This window comes from Capricornis sumatraensis, chromosome 11, assembly GCF_032405125.1.
Source record: "Capricornis sumatraensis isolate serow.1 chromosome 11, serow.2, whole genome shotgun sequence".
In the NCBI taxonomy this organism is placed as follows: Eukaryota; Metazoa; Chordata; class Mammalia; order Artiodactyla; family Bovidae; genus Capricornis; species Capricornis sumatraensis.
This window is the reverse complement of record NC_091079.1, coordinates 54,305,031-54,331,453: the sequence shown is the minus strand read 5'-3', so window position 1 is coordinate 54,331,453 and position 26,423 is coordinate 54,305,031.

Here is a 26,423-nt window from a genome sequence, read left to right as displayed (position 1 = left end):
TCCACATGTAACCTCATTCAGAATTCCAAAATCTATAACAGAGAACTGGGAGCTGTTAGTGGACATGAAGGTGGGAGGCCTGAGGTTCCTCAAGCCTGGCTTCCCTTCTCTCTCAGGATTCCACAGAAAACCACAGATCCGAGTCACTCTTAAATTGAGTACCTGGACAGAAGGCACACCATGGTCATTCCTAGATGCTTGAAAGAAAGATCAGGGCTAGATTCTCAGATGGTACTGTCAAGCCTGCCCTGGAGTCGCTGATACAGAGGCGGTCATGCCACAGTCATGAAGATGCTGTTGGAAGACAGAAGCCGCAAAGGGGAGACATGAAAATGGGGAGTGGACCACCTACAGAAGCAAGCTGGCCAGTTTCCCTTGTCATGAAATTAGGCTGAATGTACAAAGAAGCAGTAACTGACAGTCCTTCCCACCTCTAGGAAAGTACAGAAAGATACCGATCTATCACACCAAACACTATCCCTAAATCCTCTCACTCTCTGGAAAAATCAAGTCTTTGTCCCAGAGACTAAAGACCAAGGGTGGAAGGGTTGACAGCCCCCTCAATATGATAGACGTGGTAAGTTGAGACCCTGCTTTCAAAGTAGCCTTTCCCCAAGGTCCCAGCTGTCTGGCAGCAGTGAATTCAGATTGAGATGATGGGGCTACAAACTAAGGGGTTTAGTAGGATTTGGGGATCAACTTGCTGCCTAATGGCTCACTTCCTCTGAACTCTTAAGAAATTAAATCTGATCTATATAAAATCTTATAAGAACAATTTCTTGCCTTTTTTTTTTCAGAACATTGATTCAATCAGTTAAAAATGCAAAATGTTAAATTCTAATCCAATTGCATGTTAAGTTTAATTCAAAATTTAGATCCAAATTAGTATATCATTTGCAAGGCACATTCATTTTCCCCTGTGACATCCTTGAAAGGTAAATAGCTGATAACTGCTACATATTTGCTCGTATTTATCATACCTAAGACAGAATTCCTTGCTCTTCCACCCACATGCTCTCCCTCCATTCCTCATCCTAACATTTCCCCTAGTTATTTATGTAGAAACTGAAAATCACCCTTAATTTCTCTCTGTCTTTCATACCCACATTCAGTGAATTAGCAAATCTTGTCAGTACTACATCGAATATATGTTCCTAATCTGACCATGTCTTTATTTTAATTAATTAATTAATTTTTGACTGCTCTGAGTCTCAAGAGAGCTTTTTCTCTAGTTGTGGCAAATGGGCTTCTCATTGCAGTGGCTTTTCTTGTTGCAGAGCCCAGGCTCTAGGGCGCACCAGCTCCAGTAGTTGTGGCTCCTGAACTGTAGAGCACGGGCTCAGGAGTCGCTGGCATATTTGCCCTGAGGCATGTGGGACCTTCCTGGATCAGGGATGGAACCTGTGTCCCCAGCATTGGCGGTGGATTCTTAACCACTGGACCACCAGAGAAGTCCATTCTGATCATTTCTTGGCCCCTCCAAAACTCTAGTCTGAGCCATCATCATCTTTGGTATCATCTTTGGTTTCCATGCTGCCTACCCTTCATTCTCCAATTAGTAATTAGAGTGATCTTCTCAAAGCTTGAGTCAGATCACATCACTTTTCACTACCCTCCATAAAATCTCCAAATGGCCCATCATACCAAGAAAAATTCTGAATTATTCACCATGCTCTAAACTGCCTAGTAATCTAGCTTTTGAACTTACAACAAGTGTTAGATTAATTTCTATCCAGTCCTTGAAGGTATAAAATGCCAAATGTAGGTGTTATTGGTAGTTATTGAGCATGCACGCATAGATTGGTAGTTATAGTTCCCAGTTTTTTCCTAAGCCTTCTGGAGAGAAAATGCAACAAAAAATGAAAGATTAACAGTCTTGAGGATTTTCAGTTTCCTGATTCCTGTTGTTCCTGAAGCCTAGGTCCTTTCCTATCATTCATAGGATTTCAGTGTTCAAGTCTTTATTGGATGCTTAGAGCCAGTTCCTATCAGGTTCATGTTGATTTTGTAATTTACAACCAAAATCTCAAGTAAGAGAGGAGTATGTGTGTATCTGTGAGTGTGTGTGTGTGTATTGGTGTGCTTGTGCTGAATGTCTAACATTGAATGTTTGCTGCTATTGGTGTCCAGTCACTCAGTCATGTCTGACTCTTTGCAACCCTTTGGACTGTAGCCCACCAGGCTCTTCTGTCCATGGGATTTTTCAGGCAAGAATACTGGAGTGGGTTGCCATTTCCTTCTCCAGGGGATCTTCCCAAACCAGAGATTGAATCTGCATCTCTTGGGTCTCTTGCATTGGCAAGGGGGTCCTTTACAACTAGCATCCCCAGCATGGAGGTCTTCTGAGCCCAGCCCATTTTTTCAGCTTCATCTCCTGCCATTTCCTACCTTAACCACAGTGTTCTCATAAGACTGAAGTTCACGCAGTTTTCTAAATATTTCCTGCTTGTATTTTGGCATGTGTCTAATCCCCAGGTAGGGGACTCTTCTCTACTATCCTTCTTTTTCTCTTCTCTTGTGCTGTGCTGTGCTTAGTCACTCAGTTGTGTCTGACTCTGAGACCCCATGGACTGTAGCCTGCCAGGCTCCTCGGTCCATGAGGATCCTCCAGGCAAGAATTCTGGAGAGGGTCGCCATGCCTTCCTCCAGGGGATCTTCCCAATCCAAGGATAGAGCCCAAGTCTCCTGCATTGCAGGTGGATTCTTTACCAGCTGAGCTACCAGGGAAGCCTTCTCTTCTCTTGTATGCATATATAATTGACTAAGGCAGAATCAACTTTCAACACTTAACTCAGGTATCACTTCCTCCAGGAAGTCTTCTCTGATACCCTGAGATATCCTTTGTGAGTTCCATTTCTTAGTCCTGACACTTACCACAGACTGTTTTAATTACTTCCCCCACTTGACTGCAAATTTCTTAGGACAATGACAGTGTTTCATTCATCTTTGCATCCCTCATTCCTAGGACAGTTATTAGAATAGACAGTAAGTCTTCAACAATGTTTCATGGATTGATGAGTGGATCAATGAATAAGAGAAGTACTGAGTGGGTGGCTGTATTAGGAGGCCTCTAAATCTCTACTCCCTTTCTGTGATAGTTCCACCCACACATAAGTGACCCCTGAATTATCATATGCAGTCCTTTAAAATTGAGAGTGGGTGAGAGAGTGAGACTGAAGTTGAAGACGAGCAGGTTCCCAAGGATGTTTACACACTGCATCAACACTCATTGCTATCTCAGGCTTTTCCTCAAGGTGTGCATATACACCAGCACCTCCTGGAACACATTTACTGTGATCTCCTAATACATTTTATCTGGGATCCAGCATCCCATGCAACATACAAATTCATCTATTCACTCTGCCAACCATTGTACAATCACATATCAAACAGTAACAATGTGCTGGACAGGATGGTAACCTTGTAGATATAAATATGAATAGTTCAGCATCACTGCTATTATGATAATATTTTAGAGGAGATCACCAACTCTTGTCCTGGCTAACTTCTAGCAAAGAGGGAAAATACCTCTTACAGTTTCCTACAGTAAGAGGGTAGGAGTGAGTGCTTACTGCTTTTGGGCAAAAGAACAGTTTCCTCCACTCTTCCTGATACATGCACATGTTTCCACCACCATCTCTTGGATTTCCTTCAGTCTCTTTTTTCACTACAACAAATTTTATTTGAAGCCCCACCCTTAGCCTGCACCACATTGTCCCCCTACACAGGCATAGATATTCACACCTGCTCCAGCTGGTCAACCAGGCTGCTCATATGGAATAGCAACTCTAACTGGAGCAGGATGGTGGTTTTACAATTGACCAGAGGCTGAACTGCGTTGAATAGATGGAAAGCCTGATGGGGGAATATGTCAATACTAAGAGAGACTTTGAGAAGCTGAAGAGAGAAAAGCTGAACCATATGGTTGCAACAGAGAACTTCTTTCTCTGTCATCTTCCTTGGGGCAACTACTAAGCAGAGAAATAAAAGTTTGATGAAGACACACAACCATTGTGGATTGAAGTTATCCACTAAAAGACATCTGGAGCTATTGGCTATCCATGGCACAGGTGACAAAGCCACGATTCTCTACAAGGACTCTTGTATGAAAATAGAATGGATGGATGAAAGGACGCGCGGATATATGAATAGACTGACGGATAGATAGGTAATAGATTTATATCTTCTTCCTTTTAAAAAAATATTTTGTCACCTTTTAAATCTATTGTATATTATCATAATATGATATGCTTATATAGCTCAGCTGTCTCCATATTGTGACAAATATTGAAAATGAGCAATTAATCTTCAATTGTTCCATTGTTCCTAATCTTACTGATGCTTTTACAATAATCTCTTTCAAATATATTTAGTCTAAGAAACTTGGCTTTATTTTGGCATAATAGGAAATCAAACAGCATTTTAGGACTTTCTTGCTAATCATATGACATAACAAATAAAGTGCCTGGCATGGTGTCCAGTAAGTTCAGCATCATTCCTTTCAATCCTTGAGTAAGCAAGCCATGATTGTGTTGTGGATGTCAATGAGAATTAATTAGTAGTTAGGAACTAAATTTTAGGGAGTTGGGAGCAGGCGGAGAAGGCAATGGCACCCCACTCCAGTACTCTTGCCTGGAAAATCCCATGGATGGAGGAGCCTGGTGGGCTACTGTCCATGGGGTCGCGAGGAGTTGGACACGACCGAGCGACTTCCCTTTCACTTTTCACTTTCATGCACTGGAGAAGGAAATGGCAACCCACTCCAGTGTTCTTGCCTGGAGAATCCCGGGGATGGCGGAGCCTGGTGGGCTGCCATCTATGGGGTCGCACAGAGTCGGACACGACTGAAGTGACTTAGCAGCAGCACCAGCAGCAGCAGCAGCAACTAAATATAAAAGCTTCCTTACTGTTCCTTATGGTGATTTAAATATCCAGATGTGCTTTCCCTCCCATGGTTACGGATTCCCTGCAGTCAGATTTTCTGGGAATCAAATTGTGGTTCTGCCATTTTTCAGCTGTGAGACTCCTCCCCTCTTCTGTCAAGTCACTTAATGCCTCTAGAGCTCAGTTTCTTTGTGAAGTAGGGACAATAAGAGATAAAGATAAAGATGATATATTTTTCTTTTATCATAAAGAAAATAGTAAGACATTCAGTGGATATGAGTTTGAGCAAGCTCTGGGAGTTGGTGATGGACAGGGAAGCCTGGTGTGCTGCAGTCCATGGGGTCACAGAGGGTAGGACACAACTGAGCAACTGAACAGACTGAAGACATTTAAGGGTTTACAGAAGTGTTCTGCATGTAGTGAATACTCTCTAATACAGAAGTCTGGTCTTTCCAGCTCTAAACTGGAGGAGAATTGAATTCTTCATCAGAAAAACAACTGAACATTTGGAATGTATCAGCCACAGCTTATAGACTGGAAACCACACATAGGTAATGCCAAACAGAAATAAGGCAATGATTTGAGCTTCGTATAATTCTTTTACAAACTCCATGGGATTGATTATCTTCAGGTCTCTAAAATCAACAATTAGCATTTTAGGAATATGTAAAAATTGCCTAATGCAAGTGTGAAACAGCCTTTCCTACCTTCTTTATGATGGTTTATGGTTGGGGAATTGAATTTCAGCCAAATGTTATCAATCCAAAAGTAATTTAGGACCAGCCCAAAATACATGACATGGAAATATTACGTGCAACTCAAAAGTAAATTAAGTTTTTTTACGAGAGTGAAGGGGAAATCCAGAATTTGGATTTTTTTTTTTAATTAGAACTGTAAGAGGTTATTTGAATAATAATAAGCAAAGCAGAGGCTTTCCTCGTGGCTCAGATGGTAAAGACTCTGCCCCAATGTGGGAGACCCAGGTTTGATACCTGGGTTTCGAAGATCCCCTAGAGAAGGGAATGGAAACCCACTCCATTATTCTTGCCTAGAGAATTCCATGGACAGAGGAGCCTGGCGGGCTATAGTCCATGGGGTTGCAAAGAGTTGGACATGACTGAGTGACTAAAACACACAAGCAAATCAGAGTACACTTCATCTGTTCTTGGAATTACCACAAAAATATGCTAGATTATTTTATGATTAGCAGTGAAGCAAAGATAAAACAAAGAAGATACAATCAAGAAAGTAATTTATAAGCAAAAAATGAAATGCGTAACTTCTACACTTGCAACATATACATCTTGAGGTTCACATTTGCATTTCAAATAAGCATGAGATCACATTGGTTTTCCAAGCTTGAAGATGTCCCAGCACAGGGTGTCGACTGAAAATATAGTCACAACCTGAAAACAGAGTTATTTAATTTGTTGGGAATGTTTAGGACTCCAGGCCTGGGAGACAGTATCTCAGTAGCTCTGAGAAACCTGCTCCAAGGAGGCAGTAGGGGAAGTCAGGCCATCTACAAGTTTGCAACAAATGGAACAAGCAGTCTGAACATCAAAGATCAGGTATGAAGTTATGGAATTTAGCATTCTCTGTATGGGAAGATGCAAGCCTCTGGGCTCACTGAATTCATTCCTTTCATATGCACCTCAGCTGCTGCTGCTGCCAAGTCACTTCAGTCGTGTCCGACTCTGTGCAACCCCATTGACAGCAGCCCAGCAGGCTCCCCCGTCCCTGGGATTCTCCAGGCAAGGGTACTGGAGTGGGTTGCCATTTCCTTCTCCAATGCATGAAAGTGAAAGTGAAGCCGATCAGTTGTGTCTGACTCTTAGTGACCCCATGGACTGCAGCCTACCAGACTCCTCTGCCCATGAGATTTTCCAGGTAAGAGTACTGGAGTGGGTTGCCATCCTATCTGAGGCCAGTCCTGTTTCCTTGATCACCTTAAGGAGTGGCAGATTTGCTACTTGCATTCCCCCAGCTCCTCAGCAATCACCATGGGGGGTGGCAGCATCCACTGGATCCCAGTTTTGGGAGCCCTCATTCACACTTGAAGGCCAGAGATCGCTGATGGCTCTGATACTTCTTGTTTATTTATATGGCAGGAGATATTTTCATTTCACAGTGTGATGTCTTTCTTTTTTAAATTGTTGTTGTTCAATTGCTCCATTGTGTCTGACTCTTTGTGACCCCATGGACTACAGCATGCCAAGCTTCCCTGTCCTTCACTGTCTCCTGGAGCTTGCTCAAACTCCAGGGATGCCATCCAACCCTCTCGTCCTCTGTCATCCCCTTGTCCTTCTGCCTTCAATGTTTCCTAGCATCAGGGCCTTTTCTAATGAGTCGGCTTTTTAAATTTAATTAATTAATTAATAATTTGGCTGTGCTGGGTCTTCGTTGCTGTGCAGGTTTTTCTCTATCTGTGGCAAGCGGGGGCTGCTCTCTAGTTGCTGTGCATGGGGTTCTCATTGTGGTGGCTTTACTTGCTGTGGATCATGGGCTCTAGAACTTTTAAGCTTCAGTGTTTGTGGCACATGGGCTCAGTAGTTGCCAGGCCTGGCATTAGTTGTCCCACGGCATTTGGGATCTTCCTGGATCAAGAATTGAAACCGGTGTCTCCTGCATTGGCAGGCAGATTCTTTCCCTCTGAGCCACCAGGGAAGCCCCAGGGTGATGGGTCTTGAAGAAATTAGAAGACACATTCTGTGTGTACTTGCAGCCATGTGGTTAGCGTGTCCCATGGAATAATGGCAGTGTGGAGTCTCAACTGTTAGATCAGTTTGCAACACATAGTATGCAACTCAGAGCTCATCATTATAAAGGGTAAATTAGACAAAGAACCATTTTATTTTTGTCTGAACTCTCAGTTTTTCATATTAGCAAGCCTTAATAGCACAAGCAAAAAAGAAACCAGGAGAGAATTTGCTCAAAATAGCACAAAGAAGAGGAAAAAAAAATCCTGGAAGCAACAACAACAAAAGCCCTTTTCTTTTGGCACTGTTACCTCGGTTCCCCGTTTCTGTATATTTTAACTTTTATTCTGTTTATCAGTTTCTATCTAAAAAATAATGACTGAGCCAAATTTTCATTCTATGTAACTCTATGAGGATTCTCTTTTGCTTTCTTAGAGTCTAATTCTCCCATGGCATTGCATGAGATGTAAATCTGACCCTAAGGGAGTATTCTTTCAGCGAGAGGAGAAACTCCCTTTCAGGGCAGCATGGTATCATTTAAATGTTGTGGGTTTTTTTTTAATGTAGTCTTTAAGGGAGATATAAAATTTATAAGTGGTAATGATATCATTTTAATCATTTCAAGCTAATAGACCAACACAAAATGAGAGTGTTTTCTTCTTAAGTGAGTTTAATCAAATGCAGAGTTTGGGAGTCTCCAATTTAGAGATACTTCTTCAAATACTCACTCTTCTTGCTGAGTCACTGTGGTTTTCCTGGAATGGGTTTCTGAGGGTTGGAATTCACATGGGGTAGCATTTTTTTTCTGTCTTAAAGAGCTTTTTAGACACCCCCGTCTTCCCATATCCAACTCTTTCTCTGATTCCACTTGCTCTCCCGAGTCACAAGCCTGAAGACATGCCTCCATGAACAACCTGCAGGATTATGTGGCTTCACCTCTTCCTGGTTCACCAGACAGAACTCTTCCTGGAGACAGCACTGAGAGGGATGGCAATCCAGGCTATGGAGATTCAACCTAGTCTCAGTAAGATATTCATCTCCATGCCCATGTACATTGTGTACTAATGATTTTTTTTTTCCCTTACCACTATAAAGATTTGGTGTTAACCAATTCTATGACTTTAATACAGGTATACCTTCTCAGTGCCTTGCCAGTTAGTAAAATTTGGGCTGTGTTTTTTTCTTTTTCGGGGAGGGGTGGTATTTTTAAGGAACTGATCAACTTTCGTCAGCAATACTTGCTTTCCACAAAAATATACTATTTCTTCAAAAGGACTGGAGAATGACTTTTTGGCAAGTATGGCTTTATGGTTAAATAAAAATTGAAGAAGAGAAAAAAGAGAAAAGAAAGACAAATAGGCTATGGATACAATTAATGCATAGGATTTAGGCTCTTTTCCTTTAAGACACAGATACCTTTTCTCTCTTGTACTCTAGAATAGTGCTCTCCAATAGGACTTTCTATGGTGATAGCAATGTTTTGTCTGCACTAATACAATTGCCAGTAGCCAAACTTGGTTGCTGAACATTCGAAATGTGGCAAAATGTGATTGAGGAAATTAATTGTTTCGGGGATTTTTTGGCTGCACTGGATCTCTGTAGTGGGACACCGGCCCTTCTTTGCCGTGCGCTGGCTTTCTCTGGTGGCGATAAGCAGGGCTGCTCCCTAGCTGTGGTGCTCAGCCTTTTGTTGCAGAGTGTGGGCTAGGATGCCCAGGCCTTAGTAGTTGTGACTCATGGGCTTAGTTGTCCTGCAGCATGTGGGGTCCTAGTTCCTGAACCAAGGATCAAACCCATGTCCCCTATACTGGCAGGCGGATTCTTAACCACTGGACCACCAGGGAAGTCCCAGAGGAAATGAAATTTTAATGCTATTTGGTTCATTAGAATTAAAATTTAAGTTGCCCTACCTCACACTATTTTGGATAGTGCCATTCTTGAATCTTGGGTTTGGTAATGTTGAGTTCATTTTTATTGTTCCCATTAGAGTAATAGATATTTACACTTCCTCATATTATTTTCAAATCTGATTGCCAAAGATAAAACACAAACATTTGGAATTACCTTCTTTTTATATATCCCAGGGAGAAAATGTTCTATATCAGCCTCTCTAAAAACTTACCCTATTGCTGAAAGTTCATCCACCTTTTATTTATTTAGAAACAGTTTATTAAATGAAGATGGGAAAAAGCCAAGCATGATCTATTGTCTGGGAAACCTGGCTCCTAAGTATGGTTTTGGTCTTTTCAACATAAAATTACTATGAGGTCAAATTTGATTTGTATTTGCTAGCTAAACACTTTTTGATTTTTAATTGTTACTTACTGCTCTAACAGTGCCTTCAGAGTCCATGCTGTAGGAACAAGTCATAATAAATTCCTTCCAGCATTTCTAGAATTTTAGTAACTGCTCTTGGAAGGTACCCAAAGCGTATTAGCATTGCACCAAAGTCTACCCAACCTTGGGTTACAATAAAACCACCCATATGTTTTTCCTGAATGCTTTATAATTTATTATATAGAATACAATTTTAGCAAAATTATAATAAAGGTATTTATGACCTAATTGATGAAATTCAAAATAAATGAATTTGAAGCAAATAGATAGGTATATTACTGAAATACCTGATTTTAGTCGTTCAGATATTTCAGTTCGTGAAAGTTGTAGTGAGCTCAACCATGTAAAAATCTACAAATGATATGTTAAGGGTTAGTATTCCCTACAGATATCACTTGATGGGTTATTAGTGCTTTGTTTAAAATATTGAGCACCATTTAAGGTTTATATTAACTACTGTAATAACATACTTTCTAATAGATAAAATTTTAGATAAACTTAAAAATAAATCAGGAAGGATTCCTTAAGACTACACCCCTACCTATGGTAATATTAAAATCTGTGTGTAGGTAAAAACAAATACTGAAAAAGAGCAGTCTTTAAAAGTCTTTAGAGACTTCCCTGGTAGTCCAGTGACTATGAATTCACACTCCCAATGCAAGGGGTCTGGGTTCCATCCCTGGTTAGGAGACTAGATCCTGCATGCCTCAACTAAGAGCTCACATGCTGCAACTTAAAAACTCCATGTGCTGCAACAGAAATTGAAGATCTCAAATGTTGCAACTAAGACCTTGTGCAGTCAAATAAATGTTTTAAAAATTATTTTAAAAGCATATTTAATTATACTTGGAAAAAATCTTGGTATCAACAACATATAATATTAAAAATGCAAGTTTGATAAAGTAATAAGTAAAATAATAAAAAAGAAAGTAATGAGTATTTATTTGCTAAAATAAAATGATATATTTAAAAGAAGAGGGCAAATATTTTCTTTTCTTAATCTTCCTTCCATCATAGCTGAAATACAGTAAGAATTCTAACTAGGGAAACATAGATGATATTAAACATGACAATCTGAAAAAACAATAAATCACAAAAGGTAGGGGAAATAATACCCATGTGGATAAATCTTTTTGATACATTACTAGGATCTAGATATTAGAGAGCTAACCTTGACATTAACCGTTACCTCCACACTTAGGTGTTTCTGAAGAGATAAAACATAAGACCAGGAGTGGTTTTCAGATATTGGACACAAAGCCATGAAGGTCCTTGAGCAGAGTTGGTTTATAGTCTTTACTTTGTGACTTACCCTCTCTGCCTACTGAGCAAAGGAAAGAACCAGTGATGAGTAGGGGAAAACAGAAATTCCCTAATTCTCCACCAAGATATTAAAACCACCTACATATTCTTAGGGAGCTTATGTATAGAAAAATTTAATAGCAATATAATGCATTCATATCTTCATGAAACCATAGAAATGAGAGATGACTTTAAAAGAACACAGTTCAAGTACAAGATAGTGAGTATTTAGGCCAATAATTTAGATGTGTACATTAAGGAGGTAATGATTCTCAAGAAATTTAGATGAGAAATTTTGTTTAAATGCTACTTTTTGCTGTCATTTAATTTGAAAACTGTTAAGGTGAGGAAAAACATGAAAGGCAGTTTAGAAATAAAGCCAGTCTCAAGAGACGAAACATGATATGTAAACTGAGTATAATGGAGAAGAAAAGTTCAAGAAGTCACAAGCAAATTCAGGGATGTTGAGAAACCAGTTCAACTTCCTTGAGTTTTTATTCATTAAGTATCCTGATTCCAAAAGCTAAGTGATGAACTTCGAAATACCATGGGCAACATGGTTTTGACTGACCTAGAGTCTTATTAAAATGACTTTAGAGTTATCAGTGATTATGTAAGCAAAATAGTCTCTTGGAGAATAATTTTTAACAGTGGTTTCTAACAAAATTTAGAAAAGAGCTACAAAACAATTAATACTTAGAGCCATTCTGATAGGGCTATTGTGTATGTAACCAATGGACATTACAGAATAAACTTGCAATGGCCTGTTTGCAAAAAGCATTGAAATTCTGATCTATGGTTATTGAATTAGAGAAACTTAGAGTTAGAAATCATCTTTTTAGATGTTGCTAATTTATCCCAACCCTTTCTGCAATACCCCAGCTGAAGGCTCATGCAGTTTCTTCATAAACACGAACAGCATCAGAGAATTTAGCAGATGGTTTTTATTTTCAGAGAGTTTTATTTGTTAAAATGTTCTTTTTTGTAGAGTTCCTAAGTGCATCTATCTTTAACTACCCTTCTCTAGTACTAGCTATATTTTTCCAAGACACTAAAAGTAAGCTGAGACCTCCTCCCCAGAAAACCCTGGCCACTTGTTAAGTCCTGTCTTCTCCTTAGCTGTTTTCAACATTACTTACCATGGCTTACAGTCTTCACCATCTTTTCTAGGTCTCTCCTGTTTGTCTATGTCCCTGATAGACTAGGGACCCAAGAAACTGGCAAGGCACCCCAAGTGTAGTGAAGTAAGTAAAGTAGGACTGCCTTCCTTAAGTGGAGCACTGTGCTTCCATTTAAGATTGGGTCAAGTTCTTTGGCAGCTACATCACACTGCCAACTCCTATTGGTCATGTGATTCACAATCCAATGTTAGCTACAGGTGTTTCGTAGATAAGCAGGTTCATTCCATGCTCAGTTTGCAAAGAATACTTATCATAAGTGGATGTAAATTTTATGTTTCTGCATTAATTGAAATAACCATATAATTTTTTCCTTTATTCTATTAAAAGAATGAGACAAACCTCACTGATGCATTTTATAAATGCATGAATGGAACCAGCATGGTATTGCTGGAATCAATCCAATTTGGTCATAATATATTGTCTACAATATATATTGCTGCATTCTACTTGCACATATTTTGTTTAGAACATTTGAATCTATCTTCATGAGTAATATCAGCCTAAATTATCCCTTTCTTACAGATTTGCCAGGTTTGAACAGTAAGGTTAGACTGGTCTCATAAAAATGAAATAGGAAGTGTTCCCTCTTTTTCAGTTCTCTGGAAAAGTTTGTGTGCTAACTCTCCCGTAAATGTTTGGCAGAGTTTGCCAATGACCCATCTAGTTCTAGTTGGTCTTGTTTGTTTTGGTCATTCTTAAAGTTTTAAAATTACAGAATTAACTTCTTAAATAGCTGTGGATCTTTTGGATTTTTTTCCATAGTAGCTGTTTCATTAATGTCTGGTCTTATTTATTTCCTTCTTCTTTTTGGATTAAGCTGCAGTTCTTTTTCTATCTACCTGAGATAAGTGCTTCTCATTTCTTGTCAACCTTTGTTCTTGTTGTATATATGAAAACTGCACCTGGTTAGGTTTTAGTTAATCCAGTATAATTTTTGCCTTTAATGGCATAGTTTAGTATAGTTAACTTTTAATGTAATTACTAATACCTTTTGACTTAAACCTATCATTTTACTGTGACTTTCTATTCATCTTGCTTGTTCTCTATTACTTTTTCATTCCATTCTTATTTCAGATTAATTATCTTTTCCATTTGTTTCTTTATTGGTTTGGAATTATATTTGGGAGAAAGATATTTTGTTAGTTCTTAGCTTACAAATTATAATGTGTACCTTGACTCAGAATCTGATGTTTGACTTCTCCTTCCAAACAAAACTGAGCAACATGGACTAGATTTATCCTCCCACCTGAAACAATTGAAAAGCTAGATGGAATATATGAAAAAAAATCTCAAAAGGTACTGGACATAAGGAAACCAAGGACTGTGATCCCTGAGAGGCAATCAAGGAGTCAAGCCTTGTGGTGATCTCTGCTTCCTGCCTAGAGCAGGTCAGTAAGCCTTTGTAGACTGTGGGATACAAGGAAACCCCCGAGGCCAACTGGTGGTAGCTCTGCCCTATGGATCTGTAAACGTTTTGTCTCAGGTATTTGGTTGGGTACTGATGGGTGGCTCAGTGGTAAAGAATCCACCTGCCGGAGACAGAGGTTCGATCCCTGGATTGTGAAGATCCCCTGGAGGAGGAAATGGCAACCCACTCCAGTATTCTTGCCTGGGAAATCCCATGGACAGAGGAGACTGGCTGGCAACAGTCCGAGAGGTTGCAAAGAGTTGGATACCACTGAGCAACTAGGCACACACTGAGCAGACATACACTGATCAGCACATACATAGGAGGAAGACCACCCAAAGCCAGGGAAAGAATCACCCAGAATATTAAAGGGAACAGTGTCCCCAGACCACCAGGGACAGGAACAGTGTCCCCAGACCACCAGGGACAGGAACAGTGCCTGCACCTATATTAACTCTATTTTCTTATTTTCTGTATTCTTGACTCGCTGCCATCTGGGGCTTCCCTGACAGAGGAGAGGCCATTCCTTCCTCTCCAGCTAATTCCTAGAGAAGCAAATGACTCAGCTGCTTCACTTTGACTTTTCACTTTCATGCATTGGAGAAGGAAATGGCAACCCACTCGAGTACTCTTGCCTAGAGAATCCCAGGGATGGGGGAGCCTGGTGAGCTGCCGTCTATGGGGTCACACAGAGTCGGACACAACTGAAGCGACCTAGCAGCAGCAGCAGCAGCAGCAAGCATACCTTTTATGTGTAAACCAACTAACCCAAAGCCCATACTCCAACTGTCTTCTTTATTGAACATTCATACTCTAGGAGATAATATGCCTCTGCCACAGTCTCCCTGGGGCTAAGTACCAGACAACTAAGGATCAACTGAGCCAACTCTAATTACTCAAGTTATCCTAAGTCTGGTCCACTGCTTACCTTGCCTCACGTATTCATTTCCATGAAAACCACACCATTACCCATGCTTTCCCCACTCTTTCTGCCTCCTGACTGACACTGTTGCTTCCCCTACATAGCCATGCATGACATGCCACACCTCTTGTTTCTAGGGAACAGTGAATTAAAACTTCTTCCTTCATGACACTCATTTCCATGTCTGTGTCTTAACATAGCTGGTTAAACCAAGTCCTAATAGCCAAAGTGGAAAACCTTGTAATTCATGAAGCACTGATAACAACAACAACAACAAAAAAAAACTCACCTCAATAGAGGGGGGAAATTAACTATAGGTTAAATGTTGCTCTTATGTAACAAAGGGTAAAACAAGAGCCTAAAAGACACAACTGATTCCAAATAATGTAACCACATTGTTTTTGCCCCAGAATAAAGCTCCAGAAAATTTATGGCAATATAAGATGTCTAAGACTCAAATAATACACCCTTTTGTGATCAGCATCAATAAAAGTCACTGGGCATGTAAAGAAACAGAAAAATATAACCTATATGAACATGATTCTGCTATGACATAAATGATAAATAGAAAAGTGCTTTAAAACAGTGCTTTATTATGTTAGAGAAACAAATGAACATTTTAAGGTCGGAAGGGTCTAAAGCTGACACAAATGAAACTTCTTGAAATGAAAATCAAAATGATTGAGATGAAAAATACACTGAATCAGATAAATGGAAGATTGGACACTGAAGAAGAAAATATGTTTAAACCTGAAGACATAACAGCAGATACTATCCAAAATGAAACAGAGAGAAAAAGGGCTGCAAAAAAAAAAAAAAATACTGAAGATTGGTGATCATTAAAATTTAGGACACATTTGTGCAGCCAAATATACATAATATTGCACTCTCTGAAGGAAAGAAAATAGGAGAGAGGAAAAAATACTTGAAAAATACTAACCAAAAAGTTTTCAAATTTAATGAAAATTGTTAACCTACAGGTTCTTGAAGCTCAATAACACCAAACACAAGAAATACAAAGAACAGTACATCAAAGCTAATCATAATCAAAATGTGTTTTACGGCAGCCCACCAGGCTCCCCTGTCCCTGGGATTCTCCAGGCAAGAACACTGGAGTGGGTTGCCATTTCCTTCTCCAATGCATGAAAGTGAAAAGTGAAAGTGAAGTCGCTCAGTCGCGTCCGACTCTTAGTGACCCCATGGACTGCAGCCCACCAGGCTCCTCCATCCATGGGATTTTCCAGGCAAGAGTACTGGAGTGGGGTGCCATTGCCTTCTCCGAAGTGATAAAGAGAAACTCTTAAAAACAAGTAGAGGAAAAAAGAGAAGAACAAAGTTAAACAAAGTTAAATGACAGCAGACCTCCACCACAGAAATATTAAAGAAAGGCCTTAAAGCAGGAAGAAAATTTGTATCTGCACAAAGGAGTGTATCTCCCAAAGGAATGAAAAGAATCAGAAATAGTAACCACATGGGTAAACATAAGCACATTTTCTTAATAGTTAAACACACAAAAGAAAATCAACTGTTTAAAGCAAAATAGTAACAATGTATTATGGTATATAATACATACAAAAAGTAAAATATATGGCAGTAATAGCAGAGGGGCTGGAACAGGAGAAATAAGAGTACACTGTTGTAAGGTTTTTACAGTATATGTGATGTAGTATGTCACTTGAATACATTATATATATATGTATTAGGGCAATCACTAGAATAACAGAACAAAGAGTTATAGTTCATAGATCAATAAAAGAGCTGAAATAGAATCATTTTTAAAAAGCCATTCAATCCAAAAAGGGTAGAAAAAGAAAACAAAGAGAAAAGAGATGGGACCAGAGCCATGTTCATAGTCATCTGTCCTGGGCAGTTCATATGAGGTTTAAGTCACACTTAAACCTGTGTCCCACATCTGGATTAGTGCTCTGCTGCTGCCATTTTGAAATGAGCAATAACTTATTAAGAGCTTCCTTGGTGGCTCAGTTTGTGAAGAATCTGCCTGCAATGCAGGAGACCAGGATTGATCCCTAGGTTGGGAAGATCCTCCAGAGAAGGAAATGGCATGTTCCCATGGACAGAGGAACCTAGTGGGGTACAGTCCATGGGGTCACAAAAGTCGTACACAACTTAGCAACTAGACTTCAATAATTTATGAACAAGAACCCCACATTTTCATGTTGCACTGGCCCCAAAAATTATGTAGTCAGTCCTGCATGAAACAAATACTATAGAAAACAAATAAGATGATAGACTTAAACCCAACCAAATGGGCCTCCCTGGTGGCTCAGAGGTGAAGATTCCACCAGCCAATGCAGCAGACATGGTTTCCATCCCTGATGCAGGAAGATCTCACATGCCCTGGACCAGTTAAGTGCCTACACAACTATTGAGCCTGTGCTTTAGAGCCCAGGAGCTGCAACTACTGAAGCCTGAGCACCCTAAAGCCTGTGCTCTGCAACAAGAGAAGCCACTGCAATGAGAAGCCCACACATCATGACTAAAGAGTACCTCCCCGCTCTAGATGCAACTACAGAAAAGGCCGCGCAGCAGTGAGAATCAACATAGCCTAAATTAAATAAATAAATAAACCCAAGCAAGTCAATTATCCCATTAAATATGATAACTGGTCTAAACACTCCAATTAAAAGTTGCAGACTGTCAGATTGGTTTGAAAAAAACGACACTCAAATGTATACTTCCTACAAGAAACAAACTCTGTATTTATTCTTTTATGCATTATCCATAAAAGAATAAATTGGTTAATTGGCTTTCATCAAAATATAGAACTGTGTTATTTGAAAGACTGTTAAGAGATTGACAAGAAGCTACAGACTGGGAGAAAATATTTACAAATCACGTATCTAATTTGTAAGAAACATTGCTTCAGAAAATACAGAGAACTCTCAAACTCAATAAGAAAACAATTAAATTGAAAATTTAGACAAAAGATTGGAACATATCCTTCTCCCAAGAAGATATACAGATAGTAAATAAGCATGTGAAAAGATGATCCATGTGTTTAGTCAGTAGGGAGATGCAAAGTAAAACACCAATGGGATGTCTCTCCACACCTGTTAGAATGCCGACAGTCGAAGACTACCATACTATGTGCTAGTATGTGGAAACCTGGAACCCTAACTCTCTACTTGTGGGAATGTAAAATGGTACAAAACTTTAAAAATTAGTTTGTTAAGTGTTTTTTTTTCTTTTTCAGTTAAGCATATAATAATAATAATTTAAATCTTTGGTAAATAACTGGAGGTAGAATGGCTGAGTCTTTGGGTAGGAATATGCTTAACTGAAAAAGAAAAAAAAAAATTAAAGTATGCTTCCCTTGTGGCTCAGAGGTTAAAGCATCTGCCTCTAATTTGGGAGACCTGGGTTGAATCCCTGGGTCGGGAAGATCCCCTGGAGAAGGAAATGGCAACCCACTCCCGTATTCTTGCCTGGAGAATCCCATGGACGGAGAAGCCTGGTGGGCTACAGTCCACGGGGTCGCAAAGAGTTGGACACGACTGAGCGACTTAACTTTCGCTTAACTTTAAAGTATATATCAACACTAAGACTAGTACACAAATGTTATGACTTTATATGAAATGGCCAAAAACTGGAAAGCAACCATAATCAATGGATGAAAATATAAACAAATTTGTACGATATCCATACAAAGGAATACAAGTCATCAATAGAAAGAACCACTGTTACATGCAATAACATGGATAAATCTTAATGATGCTGAGTGAAAGAAGCTAGAGAAAAGAGAAATCTAATGTATGGTTTCATTTACCTAAATGTCTAAAAAAGGCAGACTCATTTACAGTGCTAGAAGGGCGATGGATAGTAGCCTGGGAATGGTGTGTTGGAGGAGGGGAGGAGGTTACAACGAGGCACAGGGAAACTCTTGGGGTTCAAATATACGTTCATTATCTTGATTGTGGTGATTGTTTCATGGGTGTTTATACATGTTAAATCTTACAAAATTTGTGAGTTTACTGTATGTCAATTATAGTTCAATAAAACTGTGTATGAAAAGGAGTCCATAAAAATACTACATGCACAGGAAAGAATAAAGAAAAGCTTACATTAAAAAAATATATGTGTGTGTGTGTCATGTAAATTGGTGCTCTTATCCTTATCCTGGACAAAGCAAGCACTTAATTTACCCTATCCTCATTTAGATTACTCTTGTTTTAACTCTTCATGAAATTTTATCCTCACAGTACAACATTATTTTTTAATTTTATACAGTCAGTACTTACCTACATCTACCAACATTTTATTATTTTCCCCCTCTCTATCTTTTCTTGCATCTCTCATCTTCCAACTGGGATGATTTTGATTCTTTCTGGGGAAAAAAAATCCTTAGATATTTATTTTAATGTAGGTTTTCCGGTGGTAATTGCTCTCAGTTTTTACTTGAAAATACTTTATCTTTATTCCTGAAGGATTTTTCACTGGATGAAGAATTCTAGGTTGTCAGGAGATTTTTTCCTACATTACATTTTTAATTTCATTCCTCTATCTTCTAGCTTTGTTGCTGTTAAGAAATAGCTTAATGTTACTCTTCAAATAATCTGTCCTCTGCCGCTACCACCATAGCTACTTTTAAGATTTTCTCTTTGTCTTTGGTTTCTGGCCATTTCTCTATGATGCATCAAGGCATGAGCTTCTTTTTATTTTCTGTGACTTTATATTTGTTAAATGATTAAAATCTGTGGATGGACAGATTCCATTACCCCTGGAAGATCCCCTGGAGGAGGTCATGGCAACCCACTCCAGTATTTTTGCCTGGAGAATCTATGGACAGAGGAACTACAGTCCATAGGGTCTAAAAGAGTCGGACACAACAGAAGCGACTTAGCACACACTCGTTAAGTACTTAATTTTTTTTAATTTTTCAGCCTTCAGCTTTCTTCTTAATATCTGGTTATCTTCTGGACTTCACTACCTTGCAGCCTATTTTTAAAACATGTGTCAGTGCTTTCTTTTTTTTTTAAGTTCGTGTCGGATGTTCAAATAACTGAATCTCCAAATGGTCTGTTTATCTTCTCGTACTCTCTTGGTTTTTAGTTATTTAGTTATATTTCCTGATATGCTTGTTTATTTTTGGTTAAATATCAGACAGTTGAGGCTCTGGATGATATTTTCCTCTAGAGAATTTGCTTTTGCATTTACAGGAAGTAGCAGAAAATCTGAAAGGCATCAGTGTTGGAGTTGATTCTGATTTGATTTTCAGTCTTAGGAAGTCTGACCCATTTGCAGTTTTTTTTTTTTTTAATAGTTCAGTTTTACTCATAGGGTAAAGCACTTTAGGGATCCCAACAGAATATCTGAGGTGTTTTCCAGGGCCCCTCTATCCTGATGAGTCCTAAATATTAATTTTTGTCTCCCTAGCCCTGTGAGAGCGCTGAGAGTCCTGCTCACTTTTTCAGCCTCTGTGCTGACATACAGATCTGTAAATGTCTCAGCTGGAAAAGCAGCACTGGATGTTGGGTTAATGCTCTGTACTTACTCTTTTTTGGGAGGAAAGTATTTCTTGGGGCTTCATATTTTGGCTGTCTCGGCGGTTCTGTGTTATCTTTATATTCATGTTTTTAATATTTTATTCAGTTTCTCCAGTTCTTAGTACATGGTCTGATAAATTCTGCTCTACTATAGCCAAAGCAGAACCCATAGGAATCAATCTTTGTATATTTTTTTCCTTTCTCCCATATTATACCCATCTTTGAGCCACTAGAAGGTGCTGTGGATTCTACCTTCCAAATATGTTGTGAATGTAACCAATTATCACCTTTTCCTCTAAGCTGACATCATATTCCACTTAGACAACTACTATAACCTCCTAAATGGCAAAGGAGTTAACTTTAGATGAAAAGTGAGGGGCTATTTTAAAATAAAGAAAGAATATAAAATAGATATAAATAAAGGCACTTTTGTGTATTTGGTGTTAACTAAAAAACACATGAGCACGTTCCTCTTTGATTCTATTTTCTTCGTCATGTAGGAGGTGAGGTCATCTGCTGGGAAAAGGGCAAAGGTGTGGAGGTTTAAGCAAAGTGAGAAAGTGACTTGATCAAAATAATGCAGTGACTTGATCAAAAAGGTGGCATTTGAGGTTGGCCATGAATGTAGTAGAACCAAGCTGCCATGTTGTGTGACACAGAGGAAATAGATTCACCAAATCTAATGATTTGGAGGTAAATACAGTCAAAAGATAAGAGGTGGAGATAGTTTAGGTTATTGAAAAGAGGGTTTTCATTACTAAAACGATGGCTTGAAAGCTTTAATCTGGATAGGAATGAAATTAAGGGGGAAAAAAGCAAAGGCTAATATATTTGTATAAAGTGAAATGGTCAGTGACCTAGAGGTTCCAAATGAGGAGGAAAAAGCATTGCATTGTTTGGGGGAGGGGGCAGCTGGGGATAGTTGAACAGATAAGCTGAAAGCAGGAGGGTCATGGTCAGAGAAGGATTTCAAAATTAGTGATACTGGAGGCAGAGAAATTGTAGATGATGGCAGTGTCTGAGGTGAGGTCATAACCTAAGGGACTGAAGTGAAGTGGAGATTGAGGTCAGAAAGAAGAGAGGAATCAAGAGGCATTGGTGATGGCAGTTGAATCTTTGGGTCCTGAAGTAACTCAAGATGATGGCAGGGCTTGAGGAAAAGGACCATAGCCAAAGGCCAGTGTCTTCCAGTGGCTGAGAAGTTTCTAACTTCCCAATGCATGCATGCTAAGTTGCTTCAGTTGTATCTGACTCTTTGTGACCACATGGACTGTAGCCCGCCAGTTCTCCTTGGTCCATGGGATTCCCCAGACATGAATACTGGAGTGACTAGACTACGCCCTCCTCCAGGGGATCTTCCCAACCCAGGGACTGAACTTGAGTCTCCTATGTCTCCTGCATTGGCAGACAGGTTCTTTACCACTAGCGCCGCTTGGGAAGCCCAGCTTTCCAACGGCCTAGCCAAATGGGATGGGCTTCAGACAGGAGATGACTAACAACCTGAGAGCAGCAGTGAGAAGCACCGCTCCTAGGTCCGGAGCAGCGTGAAGTGTTAGAAAACAGACAGCTACTTGCCAGCGCTTCATGAACGTTGGGTCTCTGTCTCCCAAGTCTCAGAGCTGGGTCATGGACAAGAAAATAAAGCGTATTTTAGGAAGAATTGAAAAGTGGTAGATGAATTATCAAGTGTTTATAACACATAACTTCCAGTTGCTGTCCAGCCTTGAGATCCTAGGATAATAATGTGTCATAAAGTTTTTGTCTTGTCTGTATATCTGTACATGATGCTTCTCAAGTGAGACATACCAAAAAATTCTTATTTTCTGGAGGATGAAATTAGTTTTTACTATCGAAATATGAAAAAAGAGCTACTGATAAATATCTCATGGTCAAGAAAAAAAGGATATTATTAGATGATACATACTTATTTCTCAAGAATTTGAAAAAACATGTTGGTTATAAAAATGGCTCCCTAAAGACAAAATAGAAAAGCTGATCATTTTGTTGAAGTGGCATTTCTGTGTCTATGAAGTGATTTGTATGGTTTCTTTCAGTAATGTGTACATAATGGCTTGATATTTTAGTAAATAATGTGGTCGTATTCATATACGTGTACCTTCCAAAAAGGGGTAGAATGTGGTTTCCTTTTACAAAGAAATCTGGAATAATAATTTTTTTTTATTTGTTGATTAGCTCTGAATTATCCAGAGATTCCCAGATTAACCAAAAATAATTTGGTCTACTTTTTCATTCATTCAACAGATATTTACAGAATACCTCGTAAGGGCCACATACTATTTTTAAAGCCAGAAATATAATGCAAAGAGAAAAGGCTGGGCTTAGTATTCCATATTTAGTAGTTTCCAAAAATGGCTATATAATCTAATTCAAAGAGCAACAAATAGTCTAGAATAATGTGAACTTCTAATTCACTTGCTAATTTGAAAAATTATTAGATTTTAAAGATCCCGGTATATTTGTTTTCAATATGCTCTGGTATCAATATGAATGTTAATTGGTAAAAACTGTGGCTTTTCTTTTTTTTTCGTGAAACCACCAACTTATTCCACAATCTACAGAATTAAATCATGAGGTTGATTAAAACTATGCTGTGGACAGGCCAAATTTCCCTCCCTTTTTCCACAGGACAGTCCTGGTTGTTCTGGGTAATACTCTCAAAATATCCTGGCTGAGAAAATAAAATATATGATCAGGTTACTCACAGACAAATGAACTACAGGACCGCACTTAAGGTCATATTTTAAAAGAAATAAAGAAAATATATAGGGGCCAAATATGAACTTACAAAATTCCATTATAATACTTGAAGTTAAAATTTTCTATCCAGAACTATCTATAGACACTCTAAAAAGTTTTTAGTGTTGTTCTTTGCATTAATTACTTGAAAACAAAGACAATGTTTATTAATGGGAACTTGGGTTTTAGAACAGATTTTTAATGAGTGGTGACATATGATATTTATCTGCAGAATCAGTAAAAGCTATTAGCTTTGGGTTCCGCCACAGAAAGACAGCGTCATGTTATGCATGATATCCAGAAAAAACACTAAAATAGTTTAACGAGCAAATTTCATTGTACCCTCAGGGGTGATTTTTAGTCAAAATCACTCCAAGCCTGCCATAACAAAGGTCAGGATATAAAGAGCACAGAAGTACTGTCCAGAGCGCCTTGATCTTTTATTGGTGGCTTACAGTGTAACTGTCACCCATGACATTCTCAGTTGACAGGCTTCCCTTTAAGTCTGGAAATATTATTTTATCCTGTCTCTCACTTATCTTTTCCATGGGCATTTGTAAGTTGTGGCTTGAAATTTATGTATATACACAATGGATTTTAAAATAAAGAAAGATTTTTCCTAAAAGTACTCCTTAGAATTAAAGCTGTTTGGATAACTTATCATCCCGTTCAAACCAAGGAAGTAAAATTACCCCCTGGGTTTCTGAGGTTAGGAATTTGGCCTAACAAAATGATAGTTCATGTCTTACTAATTGTCAGTTCATTAATTACTGCACTTTTATGTGCAGTACCATAGAGATGCCATTTTAAGAAATTCAATTCTGAACAAAGATGGCCTAATGACATCTTAAAAACTTACCGTGATGGAGTTAGAGGATTTTAATACCCATTTCACAGATGAAGTTCAAATGCAAAAACCAAAAAGGAAATATAGAACCTAGGCTTCCACTACATGGAAAACAAAAGTTTATTATTTGGATTTTTAAAAGGGATTATTAGAAAGGGCATGGGGACTCAAACGCTATTGACCTTGTTTTACTCTTTCTCAAGTAATGTCAGTAATTACACTGGCACTCACCAAGAACTACTCTTTGCCAAGAATTCTATTAGGTACTTAATTTACATTACCTAATTTAATTCTCAATACTATGTGGTAACATGGTTGTCTTCACAACTACTTTGCAGAAGAGGAAATGCAAGCTGAAAAGATTCATTTACTGATCTTGGTCTCACAGAGTCAGGATTCAGATCCAGCTGTCTAATTCCAGAGCACGTGCCTTAAACCAGGCTGCTAAACAAGTTAAGGGACATTGTCACCTAGGATGTTCAAAAACCAGTGAAAATTAATGCATGTATATAGAATCTAGAAAAATGGTAATAAATGATCTTCTTTGCAAAACAGAGATAGAGACAGAGAAGAAATATATGGACACCACAGGCAGAAAAGAGAGGATGGGATGAATTGGGAGGTTGGGATTGACATATGTACACCATTGATACTATGTATAAAATAGATAACTGATGAGAACATACTGTATAGCTCAAGGAACCCGACTCAGTGGTCTATGGTGACCTAAATGGAAGGAAATCCAAAAGGAGGGAATATATGTCACTTTGCTGGATAAGTGTGTACTTGTGAAGCAAACACAACTTTATAAAGCAGCTATGCTCCAATAAAAATTAATTAGAAACAATAATGAGATTGGCATATCTCCATTTTGTGAATGGAGACATTGAGGACCCAGCCCTGTGCAAGGTTACAGACTTGCTCAGCTTCAAAACAAAGCTCTTTTTTAAGGATGCTGTACCAGGTAGCGTCCTTAATCCCATCTCCCTGCTTTAAATTATTTTACTTAAAAAAATGTAAAATCCAGTGTTCTTCCATTCTCCCTTTGTATAGGCTAGTACTTGACTCTCCTGCTGAAGATAATTTCTCCACATGGCTAAAAGCACAAGAGTTTATTCTCATGCAGTTACAGGTGGCCTCTCTTTCCCTGTCTCAGTGAGACTCTTCTATGATGGTCACCTGGCATGAGCTGTGTATACATGATGTATGCATATGAAAGACAAAGTGGTGATGGAAGGAAATGACATCATCTCAAACTAATAGAGTAACATAGTTCCACAGTAGCTATTTAAAAAAAAAAAAATCTCTGCCTACTTTGCCCCTGATATTTTCACATGGTACTTCCAATGCTGGGAAATTTTTTTAAATGAGGATGGGGCTTTGGAGACACTTAAATCACCTTAAAAGCTGTGTTTTTAATATTTTCTGTGCATTTTCTAGCTGAAGTAGGAGTCCACTGGAACCATGTTTTATCATTTGCAAAGAAATCACTTATTTTCTGATTCCTACAAGTTACTTTTCTAGGACTCAATTTCCTCACAAAATGTGAATAATAAATGTACCTCCTCCAAAAGATTGTTGTAAGGACTGATTGAGTTAATTCATATAAAGATCTGCAGTTTGATCTCAGAATTCACATGAAGAACCTGGCAATCAGATGGTCAGACTTCAATTTTCATGATACTAAGATTATGAAGGTATTTAAACACACACATACATACACATCAAAGCCTTCCAATGATTTGTTGCTCGTCCAACTTTCCCTTTCCTTTGGCAATATCTTCATGGTAAATCTAAGCTTTACCAACACAAATTACATACCCTCCCTCGCTGCAATCATTTTGTTTTTGAAATTGGAGAAATGCTGAACTACATTAGAAGTGACCCACGACAAAGAAGACATTTTGAAACTAACAAAATAAAGAAGCTTCCTACTAAAAAATGGCAGTTAAACACTGGACTGAAAAATTAGGTAAGAGATCATCTTGTCTATATTAACCATCAATTATCTTTTAAAATGGATGTGACTATGGTTACTGACACCCTTCACATAAAAGAAATCTTGACCCAAATGACTACACAGTCATGCCTTCCAGAAATTTTAAGGGAATGAATTATAGCATGTTCCTCATAAGGTGGGAAATTATATTTTTTAAAAGATAAACCAAATACAGATTTTAGGCCCCAAAAATATTAAGAAGTTCACCTCATCTATAAAACAAATGTGACTGACAACCGCAACACTGAGATAGTCGTCCGAACGAAGCACATACACCCTAATGTAGGTCGTCGTCCTCAAGGTAATAATATGATGGACTGTAACAAGAACAAAAGGGAGATAAGCTCCCAACATACACCACGTTTGGGTAATTTTTAAAGACGTCTGTAATGGAAATGCTGAAGTATACTCTTTCCCAAAGATTTGTTGGCCAAGTTAGATTTGTATGTGTGTGTGTACATGAATACTTACAGTACATGTGGTTTCATCCAACATCATGAGTGAAAAACTTCCCTGGAAGTTTCATTGTTTCAAACTATATATTTTTTTCCCGTAAATTCTGCTATTGTGGCAAGTACCGTGA